Here is a 14,480-nt window from a genome sequence, read left to right as displayed (position 1 = left end):
CAATTTGTGCACCACTGTAGCCTGAGGGAACTTTCTAAAATGCAGATCTGATCTGTTATCTTCCAACTCAAACTCTCAATGGCTTCTCAATAGCCTTAGAGAAAAGGTAAAATCTCTTAAGTGGCTTAAAGTCCTTCCTGATCTGCCACTTGCTTACCTCTCCAGCTTCATTCACTTCAACCCTCCCCTCGCAGTTAAATGCTAACAAACACCAACCTTAACTGCATTTCTTCCTAAAGGCCCTCAGCCTGGACCCCTTAAGCTCACTTATGCTCCTCTTTAGCCTTTACCGTAAATGTCCCTTTCTCTGGAAAACTTTTCCTGACTCCTCAATTTTGTGTTACGTGTCCCTTGTATGTACACTTTCAGTAGGGTACTTGTGTTAAGACAGTGAAACTATTCTGTATGATACTATAAGGGTGGATATATGTCATACATTTGTCTGAACCCACAGAACATACAACACCTGGAGTGAACCCTAATGTAAACTACAGGCTTTGGGTGATTATGATTTGTCAATGTAGGTTTATCAACTGTAACAAATGTATCATTTGGTGGGGGATGTTGATAATGGAAGAGCTACGCATGTTTGGGGGGATATATGAGGGGTAAATCTCTGTACTTTTTAATTTTTTTTTAAAGATTTTATTTATTTATTCGACAGAGATAGAGACAGAGAGAGAGGGAACACAAGCAGAGGGAGTGGGAGAGGAAGAAGCAGGCTCATAGTGGAAGAGCCTGATGTGGGGCTCGATCCCATAACGCTGGGATCACGCCCTGAGCCGAAGGCAGATGCTTAACCGCTGTGCCACCCAGGCGCCCCTGTACTTTTTAATTTTACTGTGGACCTAAAACTGATCTAAAAAATGAAGTCTTAAAAAAAAGATATACACGTGTTTGTTTACACACGTTTCTAAATATTATTTCGACATAAAAGAACTTTAAGGAATTAAGAGCAATTACTGAAGGAGTCTGCATAATTTCCAGGTGTTGAAAAGGAAAAGTAAAAGCACTTGTATCTATTCAAAGTGGAATTCTTGGGACGCCTGGGTGGCTCAGTCGGTTAAGCATCTGCCTTCAGCTCAGGTCATGATCCCAGGTCCTGGCATCCAGTCCCACATGGGCTCCCTGCTCAGTGGGGAGTCTGCTTCTCCCTCTGCCTGCTGCCACTCCCCCTGCTTGTGCTCTCTCTCTCCGTCAAATAAATAAAATCTTAAAACAAAATGGAGTTCTTAATTCAACCAACAAACATTAAGCGAGTGCCTAAAACTAGGATAGTCACCAGGAATATAAGGGTGAGGTCAACATATATGTAGTTCCTGTGCTCACAGAACTTATAGTCTAGAGGTGGCATCAAAATCAATCACAGGAATAAAAGAAATACAAAGGAGTCAAAGACCTGCTGAAATAAACATTATGAGTAAGTCAAAAGGGAGAGATTTAGATAGACGGGGATTAAGGCCTTTATTAGAAGCCACACTTAAAACAGTGTCCTCAAGGACGAGAGACACAACCTTATCAAGAGCTAGGAACAGAGCCTCCAGATGGAGGAACAGCCTGTAAAAAAAGATTTGGTGGAAGAAGATCAACAGGCTGAGGATTATGGTTTTCAAGGTGAAAACATAGCAGGAGTCCATCATTCAGGATTTTTACAGATCATTGAGACAGCAAAAAGAAACCATTAAAGCATTTAAAGCAGTGGAGTGACATGTAAAGGGATTTAGGGTTTACAAAATACATTTATATTTATTTTTATTTTATGTTTAAATTCAATTTAGTTAACATATACTGTATTATCAGTTTCAGGGGTGGAATTTAGTGATTCATCAGTTGCATACAATACCCAGTGCTCAAAAATCAAGTGCCCTCCTTACTGTCCATCACCTAATCACCCTATGCCCCACTCCAGCAACCTTCGGTTTCCTATAGTTAAAAGTCTCTTATGGTTTGCCTCCCTCTCTGTTTTCATCTGATTTTCTTTCTCCTTCCCTTCCCCTATATTCATCTGTTTTGGTTCTTAAATTTCACACGAGTGAAATCATATGGTATTTGTCTTTCTCCAACTGACCTATTTTGCTTAGCGTAATACCCTCTAGTTCCATCCACATCATTGCAAATGGCAAGATTTCATTATTTTTGATGGCTGAGTAATATTCCTCTGTGTGTGTGTGTGTGTGTGTGTGTGTGTGTGTGTGTGTGTATCACATCTTTATCCATTCATCTGTTGATGGACATCTGGGCTTTCCATATTTTGGCGATTGTAGACATTGCTGCTTACAAACACTGGGGTGCATGTGCCGCTTCGAATCACTATGTTTGCATCCTTTGGATAAATAGCTAGTAGTGCAATTGCTGGGTGGTAAGGTAGTTCTGTTTTTTTGTTTTTGTTTTTTTTAAAGATTTTATTTATTTATTTGACAGAGATAGAGACAGCCAGCGAGAGAGGAAACACAAGCAGGGGGAGTGGGAGAGGAAGAAGCAGGCTCATAGCAGTGGAGCCTGATGTGGGGCTCGATCCCATGATGTGGGGCTCGGATCCCATAACGCCGGGATCACGCCCTGAGCCGAAGGCAGACGCTTAACCGCTGTGCCACCCAGGCGCCCCAAGGTAGTTCTGTTTTTAACTTTCTGAGGAACCTCCATACTGTTTTCCAGAGTGGCTGCACCAGTCTGCATTCCCACCTACAGTGTAAGACGGTTCCCTTTCTCCACATCCTCACCAACATCTGTTGTTTCCTGAGTTGTTAATTTTAGCCATTCTGACCAATGGTGGTTTTGATTTGTATTTCCCTGATGCCAAGTGATATTTATATTTTAAAATGATTAATTCTGGGTGCTTTGTGACCTATTCAGTGAAATGAATCTGGACTTACCTGCCCTGGTAAAAGCCAATTATTCCTTGCCATAGACCATAGATGAGGAACCTGAAGCTCAGAGAGCTTTAGAGCACTAACTAGGTCACACAGTCAAAACCTGAGCTCTCTACCATCTGCCGCAAGTACCAAAGAACCCTGCACTCACTTACTCACCCATTCAGCCCCATTGAATCAAAAGTGCACTGGCTTCACAACTGTCCTCCTGAAACAATAAAAAAACAAAAACGTGTGGTGATTTTTAAATGTGTCCACATTTTTTTTTTTTTAACTAGGAAGCCAGCCTAATTCTCCCTCCCTTGAATAACTTAAAATTTCTTCTGTTTCCCACAGTGATGTTCTTCATCACTTGAACACTGTATTTATGGGCAGAATTTCTCCATGGGATCTCATTTTTTTTAAAAAACAGCTTTATTGAGATATAATTTACATACCATACAACTCATCTAAAGCACATTTCTGTTTTTAAAATAATTTTAGGGTGGGGGCACCTGGCTGGCTCAGTCGGTGGAGCGTGCAACTCTTGATTTGGGATTGTGAGTTCAAGCCCCATGTTGGGTGCTTGAAAAATAAAATCTTTAAAAATAATAATAATTAAAGAATAAAATAATTTTTGAACTTGGGAGATATCAAATTTAGCCCACAATTAGTACAACTGCCTTTTCTTGAGTTTGTTCACCTAGTAAATACTTATTAGTTTCCTTAGTTGGCTCATTGATTTCACCAACGTGACACGTGACAGGGACGGGCAGGGACCCAGGCCTAAAGGAACTGTCCTACAACTGAGAAAAGGATCTTAGGAGACTATTTCTCCTGTCTTTGGCCTCATCTTAAGATCTTGTTCATATAAATTTGATAAGGACTGTGAAAAGAAAAGCACTTAAATCTATTCAAAGTGGAATTCTTGGGATGCCTAGATGGCTCAGTCAGTTAAGTGTCTGCCTTCAGCTCAGTTCATAATCCCAGGGTCCTGGGACTGAGCCCTACACTGGGCTCCCTGATCAGCGGGGAGCCTGCTTCTCCCTCTACCCCTCCCTTGCTCATGCTCTCTTGCTCTCTCTCTCTAATAAATAAATAAAATCTTTAAAAAATTTTTGGTAAGGACTTCTTCATGTAGAAGCCAACTGTGATATTAAAAGGTTTAATCAGAGAGGAGGGAAAATATGTATTTATATAAATATTTTTACAAGTAATATAAATAAATTATATATAGTTTATCACTTTGCTCTTATGGCCTCAAAACACATGTACCTAACTTCCTCTTTCCTAGGACATATTAGTATGGCTTTTCAAACTTTATATGGTTCTGACAACAGTGCATGGTCCCCCTAGAAAGACAGTTACAAGTGAATTTTTTTCAATCTGGTCCAAACTATATTGTTCCTGGAAGGCATTCCTTGAAACCTATGGCATAAATTAGGGTTTATCTCTGTTTTTATCACTCTGATAAAATTTTCTTCATTACTTTTGTTTTCTTATTGTTAATTCATTATACTCTATTCTTTTAGTAAGGAGGGTTAAGGTTGAAGGCTAATGGGTATAAACCTACATTTACAGTATCTTCTTTCCTGGAGAACTATTTACTTTGAACAAATGTTCAAATTTACTGTAAAGCTGGATAAAATCTGGTTTAATCCAGATTCTCATCCATTAGACTTTGAGCTGCCTGACTTGTTACTTCAAAAACTTATCACATTCAATTTTCCTGTCAAATTATATATACTTTTCAAGTATTACTAAAATGTACCTACTCTCTAAGGATAAAAATCTGACATCCAATAATATTCAAAAGAAATATACCACCTTTTTTTCCCCAAATATGTTTTGAGTAGTACTTTTAGAAAAAATTGGCCTCTTCAGTTGATTACTTTAAGAAAGCTATACTTCTTTGGATTTTAAATTACTGGAAGTTTTTTTTCAAACTTAGCTTAACTTCTCATGCTTATCTTCTTTTACTTATGTTATACACATAAAATGTAACACTCTTCCCTTGAATAAATTAAAATCATAAAAGGATAATACTGCTTGTCTAAAAAGGCTTAAAACAGAACAAAACTGAATGATGGCCTAAGCACAACCAGGGCTTTTTATGATTCTCCAGATAATTCCATTAAACAGCTATCAAGAAACAAACTCACTGATGCAAAGGTTGCAATGCTGAGAAAGACCAGATATCAAACGTAATGAGTCATGACTGCTTTAAAGGTATATGGTGGTACTTCCCGGCCCCTGTTGACTTCTACCATGTAAGAATACAGACCCAATGCTGCCAGCACTGATTTTTCAGGAGTTGTTATTAGTCACTGAAATTTCAATAAAATCTCCCCAATTTTAGAGGCGCCTGGGTAGCTCAGTCAGTTAAGCATCTGACTTCAGTTCAGGTCATGATCTCAGTGTCCTGGGATCAAGCCCCAGGTGGAGCCCCCCCCCATCCAGTCCCGTGCACCCCTCCCCAGGCTCCCTGCTCAGCGGGGAGTCTGCTTGTCCCCCTCCATCTGCCCCTCCCTGCCACACCTGTTCTCTCTCTTTCAAATATATAAATAAAATCTTAAAAATCTCCCTATTTTTATATATTAGCAATTAACTTTCAAAAATTTTAAATAATGTCCAAGACACCCATTTGCAACCTGTGGTCTAAAGTTATTCAAGTGAAATACAGCTTCAAAGTCTTTAGCATAAATAATCTTTGTTGCCAAAAACAAGGATGGGAGGTGCACCCGGGTGGATCAGTTTATTGGGCATCCGACTCTTGGTTTCAGCTCAGGTCGTGATCTCATGGGTATCAGGATCAGGCCCCACATCAGACTGCTCACTCAGTGGGGAGTCTGCTTAAAGGTTCTCTCCTCTGCTCCTCCCTGCCCCCTCTCATGAATAAATCTTTAAAAAAAAAAAAACAAGGATGGGAACTCACAGAACAAGAAAAAGTACCCTGTTTAAACTAAAAAGTACCTATTCACTCCAGCAATAAAAACAAATCTCATGAAAAGTGGAAGTCTGAAATAATGATTAACAGTTTCTATCAAATAGTTCAGAGTATCATGGCTAGTGCTATTAACAAGATAAATTTAATTCATTTGCTTTGTTTTTTTTAAAGATTTTATTTATTTATTTGACACACAGAGAGAGAGAGAGCCAGTGAGAGAGGGGAACACAAGCAAGGGGAGTGGGAGAGGAAGAAGCAGGCTCCCAGTGGAGGAGCCTGATGTGGGGCTCGATCCCAGGACTCCAGGATCACGCCCTGAGCTGAAGGCAGACGCTTAACGACTGCACTACCCAGGCACCCCTAATTCATTTGTTTCTTATTCAAGGGAATATTCCCATTTCTTAATTTCAAATCCAAATGAGAACAATTTAAGGTATTATTCTAAGAATATAAACAGCTTTTAAAACAAAAGTTTATTCCACATTAGATAATGGTATATGACTTATACCATTTATATGATAAACAGATGGGTTTATAAAGGAAAAAGTCTACAATATATAAAATTACAAGTCCACGGGCTAATGATGAATGTACCTACTTCTGATACTGAGATAGGTTATGGCCACAGACACTGCAAATTTCATTTAAAAGCATCTAGTCAAAGACTTACAACACTAATATTGGTAAAGCTTTCTTATTAGGAAATGATCATATCATTAAACTTTCCTTGAGCAAGCAACGCAGCCAATGGGGGGAAGGAGGTGATTGGAGTTTTAACGGTTATATACATAAAGCCTGAATCTCTTCCTGTATTGCCCATTAACTTATTGATAAGCCACACAAGGCAATAACAAATCTCACAAGAGTGCATGCTAGGCTCTAATTAGATCTTATGTAACATTTCATTGTATTTGTATTCCATTTTCTCAACTCAATTACCCTAAATAGTAACTATCTTCCACCTTCTGAAACCCTTATTCTAGAACGTATTTTTCTTCTCTCCTGGAACATAAAGGATTGTAACAGGAATGTTCCCATGTGCAGTGTTCTCTTTCTCAGTTTTATGCATGAACTAGGTACAAAGGAATCTGATTCTTTATTCCAAAGGTGCCAAGCTAAGCCTTTTTCATCTAGGTACATACTATACTCTTACTTGGTACTTGGAAACCAAGGTTTAAAACTCAGTTACTATAAAGTTTAAGATAGGGCTGCACTTGAATCCTAGTAATATGAAAGGCATTACACTATTATCTTCTGCTTGCTTTTATCATGAATGAGTCTTCATTTTACACTGTACTTATGGGTAACTTAAAGGGCTGTTGTTGAAAATCTGACAGCATTATAAATACAAATACTACTCTAATTTTAACTAACTTTTGTCCAGTTTCAAATAACTATTTATTAATCATTGGCTAAACATATAATCAACTTCACCCATCGGATTCAAATGTTTAAGGTGATATTTATCCCCCTCTTTCCTTCAAAGGGTGACTATCTGCTTATTCTCTCATTTTATAGCTTACATGTAATGCAAAAGGAACAGTTTCTTTCTATATTTTTATTTATTTATTTATTTTATTTATTTATTTATTTATTTATTTGACAGAGAGAGAGAGACAGCCAGTGAGAGAGGGAACATAAGCAGGGGGAGTGGGAGAGGAAGAAGCAGGCTCCTAGTGGAGGAGCCTGATGTGGGGCTCAATCCCAGAACGCCAGGATCACGCCCTGAGCCGAAGGCAGACGCTTAACGACTGCGCCACCAAGGCGCCCCTATGTTCTCTTTTTTTAAAAAATTTTATTTGAGAGAGAGAGAGCTAGGGAGAGAGAAAGAATGAGGTGGGGGGGCAGAGGGAGAAGCAGACTCCTCACTGAGCAGGGAACCCCAATGTGGGGCTCAATCCCAGGACCCCAGGATCATGACCTGAGTTGAAGGCTGATGCTTAACTAAGGGAGCCACCCAGGCACCCCTTTCTATATTCTTAATACAAAGCCACTCTTTCTCGGATTTTATTAATCTCTGCATACAGTTTATAGGACATAATGAAAAACCTAGCGATAATTCACATCTGTCACACTGTAGAACAGGGACAACCATAACATCTAAAATCTTTGGGTCTTTGTGTGCCAGACACTTAAGTGATTTATATATATTAATTCATTAAATCCTACAATCCTATGAAACAGTAATATTTTTACTATCATCCTCATTTCACAGATGAGGAAACCGAATAAGGTACCTAAGATTCATAAAACTGGAAGCAATGGAGCCAGCATACTTAGCAGCTTGACTCAAGAATCCTTTATAAATACTATGCTGATTACCAAAACCTATAGGAAGAGAGGTATATGGTTGCCCTAAAACAGCATATTCTTGTAGCCTGAGATTAAAATGAACCCCATCCAACTTCTTCAGTGGTTAAGATTCATCACTGACTGGGGGTGCCTGGGTGGCTCAGTCGGTTAAGCATCTGCCTTTGGCTCAGGTCATGGTCGTGGGGTCCTGGGATCGAGCCCCACGTCGGGCTCCCTGCTCAGCAGGGAGCCTGCTTCTCCCTCTCCCTCTGCTGCTACCCCTGCTTGTGTTCTCTCACTCTGTCAAATAGAGAAACAAAATCTTTAAAAAAAAAAAAAAACAACAAGATTCATCACTGACTGGCACAACGGAGATTATCACAAGAAAATGTATTCTTTTAGGAAATATGAGTACATCTTCATGTATAATTACATTCAAGTTTTCTCAAGAAGATGTTACTGACCTAACATGTAAGGTACAATTTATTACTATACAGTCCAATGCTCTATAATGTGTTAGGTAGGGTACATTTTGAACACATAAAAGTATCTTAACCATAAGAATTTGATTAATACAAAATTTAATACAGAACTCTTTTGGTCCTTTCAATTTTTGCGATATCTGGAACCATGGACCCTTTTTCCTATAATCATTCTCTATAGCTAAGCTATAATAAAATAAAAGTGTTTATTTTAAGAAGAATGGAACAACATGAATTCAAGTGGTCACCAATGATGATACTTTACCTTCACTGGGATATGGCTGTAGTTACATTATACAACTCAAATGTAGCACAGCAAGCTTCTATTTGAATTCTACAAATATATATGATCAGCTTTAAACTTCATCTTTCTTTATTTTCAGTAAAGGTAACTGAATTCCATTAACTAGAGAGGTCAAAGTTAGGAGTTAAGACTAAGATAATTCACAATCTTGACAGCTGTTAGTACTAAATAATTCTCAGATTATAATGGATTACCTCAGAGCAAGAAAAACCATAGTACTAGAATCATAAAAGACTATCTAACCATTTCTATGAAAAATTAATTAAAATTAGGAAGAATTAGGGGCACCTAAGAGGGGCTCAGTCGGTTAAGGGTTAAGCGTCTGCCTTCTGCTCAGGTTGCGCCATTCTCTCTCGCTCTCTCTCTCTACCGCCCCTCTAGTGCTTGCACTCTCTCTCTCAAATTAATAAAATCATTAAAAATAAATAAAATTAGGAAGAATTAGATTCACGACTACTTTAAGATTTGAGAAAGAGAGAACGTGCGCACACACACGTGAGTGAGGGACAAGCAAAGGGAGAGGGGGAGAGAGAGAAATTCCAAAGCAGACTCCCCGCTGAGCACAGAGCCTGACTTGGGTCTGGATCCCAGGACCTTAAGATCATGACCTGGGCCGAAATCAAGAGTCAGAACCTTAACCAACTGAGCCATCCAGGCACCCCCATGAATACTTTAAATAAAGGTTTTTAAAGCCCCATAATTTCAACTACCTTTAACTACCATAAACATTAGGGTTTAATTCACAGTTCTGAATTTTTCCAGTAGTAAGAACATTGTTTGAGTGCCTATTGCAAACTAGGTACCATACGAGACACTTCACATGGGTTATCTTACCCATGAGAGAAACAAAGTTTAAGGACATTAAGTAATTTGCCAAATATTACCACAGCTAAGAAATGGCAGAAGGAGAACTCAAATGCAGATGTGCCTAATTCCAAAACCATTCCCACCTCATTTTATGCCATCCTATCACATCACACCTCACCTCACCTCATTCAAAATGAATAAAAACATCCATACATCAGTTTCATTTCATTTATTTGACAGAGAGCAAGAGAGAGAGAGCAAGAAAAAGCACAAGCGGGGGAGCAGGAGAGGGAGAGGGAGAAGCAGACTCCACACTGAGGAGGGAGCCCGATGCAGGGCTCGATCCCACGACCCCAGGATCACGACCTGAGCTGAAGGCAGACGCCCAACCAACTGAGCCACCCAGGGCCCCCAAAAATAAAATCTTTAAAAAATATATACATATATATCCTAGTGATCCCACTTTCAGATGAACTGATACAATGAATCAAGGAAGAACCACTGGCCCAGTTCTTTCTTTATCCTTATTAAATCCACTGCAAGTAGTTCATTTCTCATTTCACCATTTTATTCCTATACCCTTTTGTTCCAGTCAAGACATGAACTAGCAGGAAGACAAAAGGAACCTTTCCAAATTCAGGTGACCTTCCCAAAGTATATTTTACCAATATATTTCTGAATATACATAGAATTTTAACACGGTGCTACACACAATATTGGAAAAATTTGCATAATTGTTTCTTCCTATACAACACAATCAAAATATGAATGGCAAGAGCCCATTTATTTATTAACAAGTATTAATTGACTGCTTTCTATTACCAGGTACTAAGATATACACTGGATATACACACAAAACACAGCTTTTAATGGCTTTAAGAAATATGACAAGGGCTCTTACAGATGTGTGAGAGGTATTTGACAGTACTAGGAAGTACAGACAAGAACATCTAACAATTTAGTGGTTAAAAATACTTCCAAGAGTGAGATTTAACTGTGGGGGCGGGGTTGGGGGGAGACTAAGGGTTCCTGAAAAAAGTATAACAAGGCAGAGAAAAGGCATTGCAGGGGGGAAAAATGTACACACACACACACACACACACACACACACACACACAGAGGAATGGAGCCAAAAGAATGCAGTCTCTAACACAGCATGGTCCCTAGGTCAGAAGCATCACCGTCACCTGGGAAATTGTTATAAATAGAAATTTTGGGGCCCCAGCCCAGATTCATTAAATCAGAAACTCTGGAGGTGGGGCCCAGCAATCTATGCTTTAACAAATCCTCCAGATGACTCTGATACACACTAAAGTTTCAGAACCACTGATCTAGTCTGATCAGGGAATGGTAATTATGTTATTAAGATTAAAGCAAAGAAAGCTCACAACTGTTAGAGGTCAAACTGCACAAGGCATTGTACGCTAACATTAAGTCCTGAGAAGTCACTAACAGTTCCCAACCTGTGAGGCTCTTTTCCTCTCTTAATTACCACTGCCCAAAACAACTAGAAAATATACTTTCTCTTCAAGCTCTCATGGGATATTTATGAAACTTGTCTATGTGCTATATGCCCAATAGCTACCAAGATTTATCCACAAATTTTGAAGTTGCATTTTCATTATTATTGAGTTTTAAGTATTCTTAAACCTCCATCATAACTTCATCTGGAACCTCAGTTATTTAGAAGTATATTTATAAATTTTCAAACGTTTTTTAAAGTTACCTTTCTAGGGGTGCCTGGGTGGCTCAGTGGGTTAAAGCATCTGCCTTTGGCTCAGGTCATGATCCCAGGGTCCTGGGATAGAGACCCGCATCGGGCTCCCTGCTCAATAGGGAACCTGCTTTTCCCTCTGCCTGCTGCTCCCCCTGCTTGTGCTCTCTCTGAATCTGTCTCTGTGTCAAATAAATAAATAAAATCTTTTAAAAAAAAATGTTACCTTTCTAAAAACTGAGTCCTAATTTAGCTTGCAGTGTCATGAGAGAAAGTGGTCTAAATGACACATTTTTTGAAATTTGTTGAGATTTTCAGGGGCACTTTTTAAGGTTAATTACCTGTTGCATTATCTGAAATTTTGGATTCCACAAAGTACTATATATGCACACAGTAGCAATTCTATGGTACTGAGTCTTTAAAAAAATTTTTTTTAAGATTTATTTATTTATTCGACAGAGATAGAGACAGCCAGCGAGAGAGGGAACACAAGCAGGGGAAGTGGGAGAGGAAGAAGCAGGCTCATCGCAGAGGAGCCTGATGTGGGGCTCGATCCCAGAACGCCGGGATCACGCCCTGAGCCGAAGGCAGATGCTTAACGACTGAGCCACCCAGGCACGCCTTTAAAATTTGAATACAATGTTCTATATTTACCCAGTAGTTCAAGCTTGTTCATTGTGTTGTTCAAGTTTTCTACCTCCTTACTAAATTTTTTGGTTTGGTGTTAAAAACTATTATGATGGTAAACTTGTATATTTATCTTTGCAATTGTCATTTTTGGTTTATCTATGTTGAACCTGTGTTATATGGTACAAATAAAGTCACAATCCCAGTAACTTCTGGTAAACACAGCCTTTACACAATGTGGCAGAGACTGCTGGTGACCTGTACCAATACTAAATCTCTCTCCTTTCCTCAGTAAGTAAAGTCCAAGTTTATTCTAGGCAGCAATATGCTCACCTAAAATACATTTATAACAGTCTTACAGTGAAGAGCTAAGTAGAACTTCCAGGAACCACATTAAGAGAAGTCCTAATAGCTTCCATGAGCTCCACACCCATCCCCCATCCTTCCTTCTACATGGAATCTGTGAGAATTGGTGCTGGTAGAAGCCATCTTGGACCACAAGGTTAACCAAGGCTAAAAGATGGCAGTACAGAAAACACTCAGAGAAATATTCTGAGACCTTGATGATAAAATAAACCTCCATGATCAGCCCTAGAAATGTGAACTTCTAGACTCTTTCACGTGGGGGGAAAATAAATACCTGCTTCCTTAAGCCACTGTTTCTGTGTCTACCTAGCAGCAAAAACAAATTCTCATCTGAAACGCTGATTCTGTTTAGTAGTGCTCCTTTGACTGAAGTAATTTCATTTTATTAATATAATTACCCATTTCTTTTGGTTACTACTTTGCTGGGTGTAACATCTGCATTCCTTTTACCTTCCAATTGCCTCTATCCCAATATTTTAATCTCTTAAAAAACCACATGTTAGTTTTGGCTTCTACAGTCTGACAATCTTTGCCTTTTATATAGAGCATTTGACGTATTTATATTCATTATGATTAGTGGTCGATTTGGTCTTATTTCTACCGTATTAGTTCTATCTTATCTTTGTTCTACCCTTTTGTTTTTTTTCTCCTTTTTTCCCACATTATTTGAAGTTCCCCTCTCCCATTCCATTTGCCTTCTAGTTCAACTTTTTTTCTTTCAGGGGCTGCTCTGGAAATTTTTAAATGCACATATAATTTAAAGTTATAGGTCTCTTACCCTTCTCTCATCTGTCTACATGTAGAATTTTTATTAGAAGTTATGTTTTTTATTGCTGCTATAACAAATTACCACAAACTTAGTGGGCTAGAACAACAGTTTTGGAGGTCAGAAGTCCAGATTGGGTCTCGCTAGGCTAAAGTCAAGGTGTTGACAGGGCTGCTTCCTGGTGGAGAGGCTCTAAGGAAGAATCTGTTGTCTTTTTCAACCTCTAGAGACCACCTGTATTCCTTGGCTCATAGCTCCTTCTTCCACTTTCAAAGCAAAGGATAGTACCTTCAAATCTCTCTGGGGCTCTCCTGCCTACTGTTTTCCCTTATAAGGACCCATGTGATTATAATGGGCTCCCTGGATAATCCAGGATAATCTCCCCATCTCAAAATCCTTGATTTAATCACATTTTGCAAAGTCCCTTCTGCCACTGAAGGTAACATATTCATAGGTTCTAGAGGTTAGGAAATGAATATCTTTGAGCGGCCATTATTCTGCTTACCACAAATGTACATCAGACCTTTTCAGTCCTTCTTCTGTGTCTTATTGATATTTTCTCTCTTTTATCTCCCTGCAATACATTCCTAATTATTTCTTCAAATCTCTCTTCTACTTCACTCTCTTTTCAATCCAGTATGCTATTAAACCTGCCCTTGAATTTTTCATTTTATTTATTATATATATTTTTGTTTCTGGATTCCAATTATTTTGGACAATCCTTTGTTCCTAAGTCATAATTTCAATTCTCCCATTTGTTTCTTCAGATACATTAAGCACATTTATTTTTATATTGTCTAGTAATGACAATACTTGAAGTCTCTGTGGGTCTGATTCAGGTGTTTTGTTTTCCTTACGGTGACCTATTTCCTCATGTGCTTTGTGTAAGTGAGCTCACACTCCCTGGAATATTATCTTTGGTAATTCTTGGAAGTCTTTGAGAAGATACTCCTCCAGAAAGAATGTGGATTCATTTCTGTCTTTGCCTGGGCATAATACCAAGCAATAATCACTCAAAATGAGTCAGTTTAGAGATTTTATGAAGTTACATGGGTAGTGGGGTCCCAAACTTCTATGAGGGCATGTTTCTAATTATAAACATTCAGGGAAAAATTTTTTTTCTCCCTCTATTTATACCCAAGGCTAAGAAGGATAAGTTTTCTGACTGTCTCTCTTTGCTAGGGTGATTTTCTTCTGCTTCTCCCTTTCCCAGTGGGTATGGTATGTAGCTTTTTGTGGAGTCTCATTTTAGGAAGGTGGATCTCTGGCCTGACTTCCTATAAGGCATGGCTTCTATTCTTTGTCTCCTGAGTCCCATGTGTACCT

The 14,480-nt window shown here is 38.8% G+C and overlaps 1 protein-coding gene across 13 annotated transcripts in view; it reads right to left on the bottom strand.

Moving 5' to 3' along the window:
* CSNK1G1 (casein kinase 1 gamma 1) overlaps positions 1-14,480 on the bottom strand; it is a 161,148-nt gene that overhangs the window by 116,606 nt on the left and 30,062 nt on the right. For 2 of the 13 annotated variants that reach the window (XM_034660837.1, XM_019794128.2), the window contains exon 2: positions 3,030-3,078. The exons of the other annotated variants lie outside the window; for them this stretch is intronic. The gene's annotated coding sequence lies outside the window, so the exon portion shown is untranslated. The remainder of the gene's footprint in view (positions 1-3,029; positions 3,079-14,480) is intronic. 13 annotated transcript variants of the gene reach the window in all.

This window comes from Ailuropoda melanoleuca, chromosome 5 (genome assembly GCF_002007445.2).
Source record: "Ailuropoda melanoleuca isolate Jingjing chromosome 5, ASM200744v2, whole genome shotgun sequence".
Classification (NCBI taxonomy): domain Eukaryota; kingdom Metazoa; phylum Chordata; class Mammalia; order Carnivora; family Ursidae; genus Ailuropoda; species Ailuropoda melanoleuca.
The sequence above is the reverse complement of the archived record's forward strand: the minus strand, read 5'-3'. Positions and strand labels throughout refer to the sequence as shown.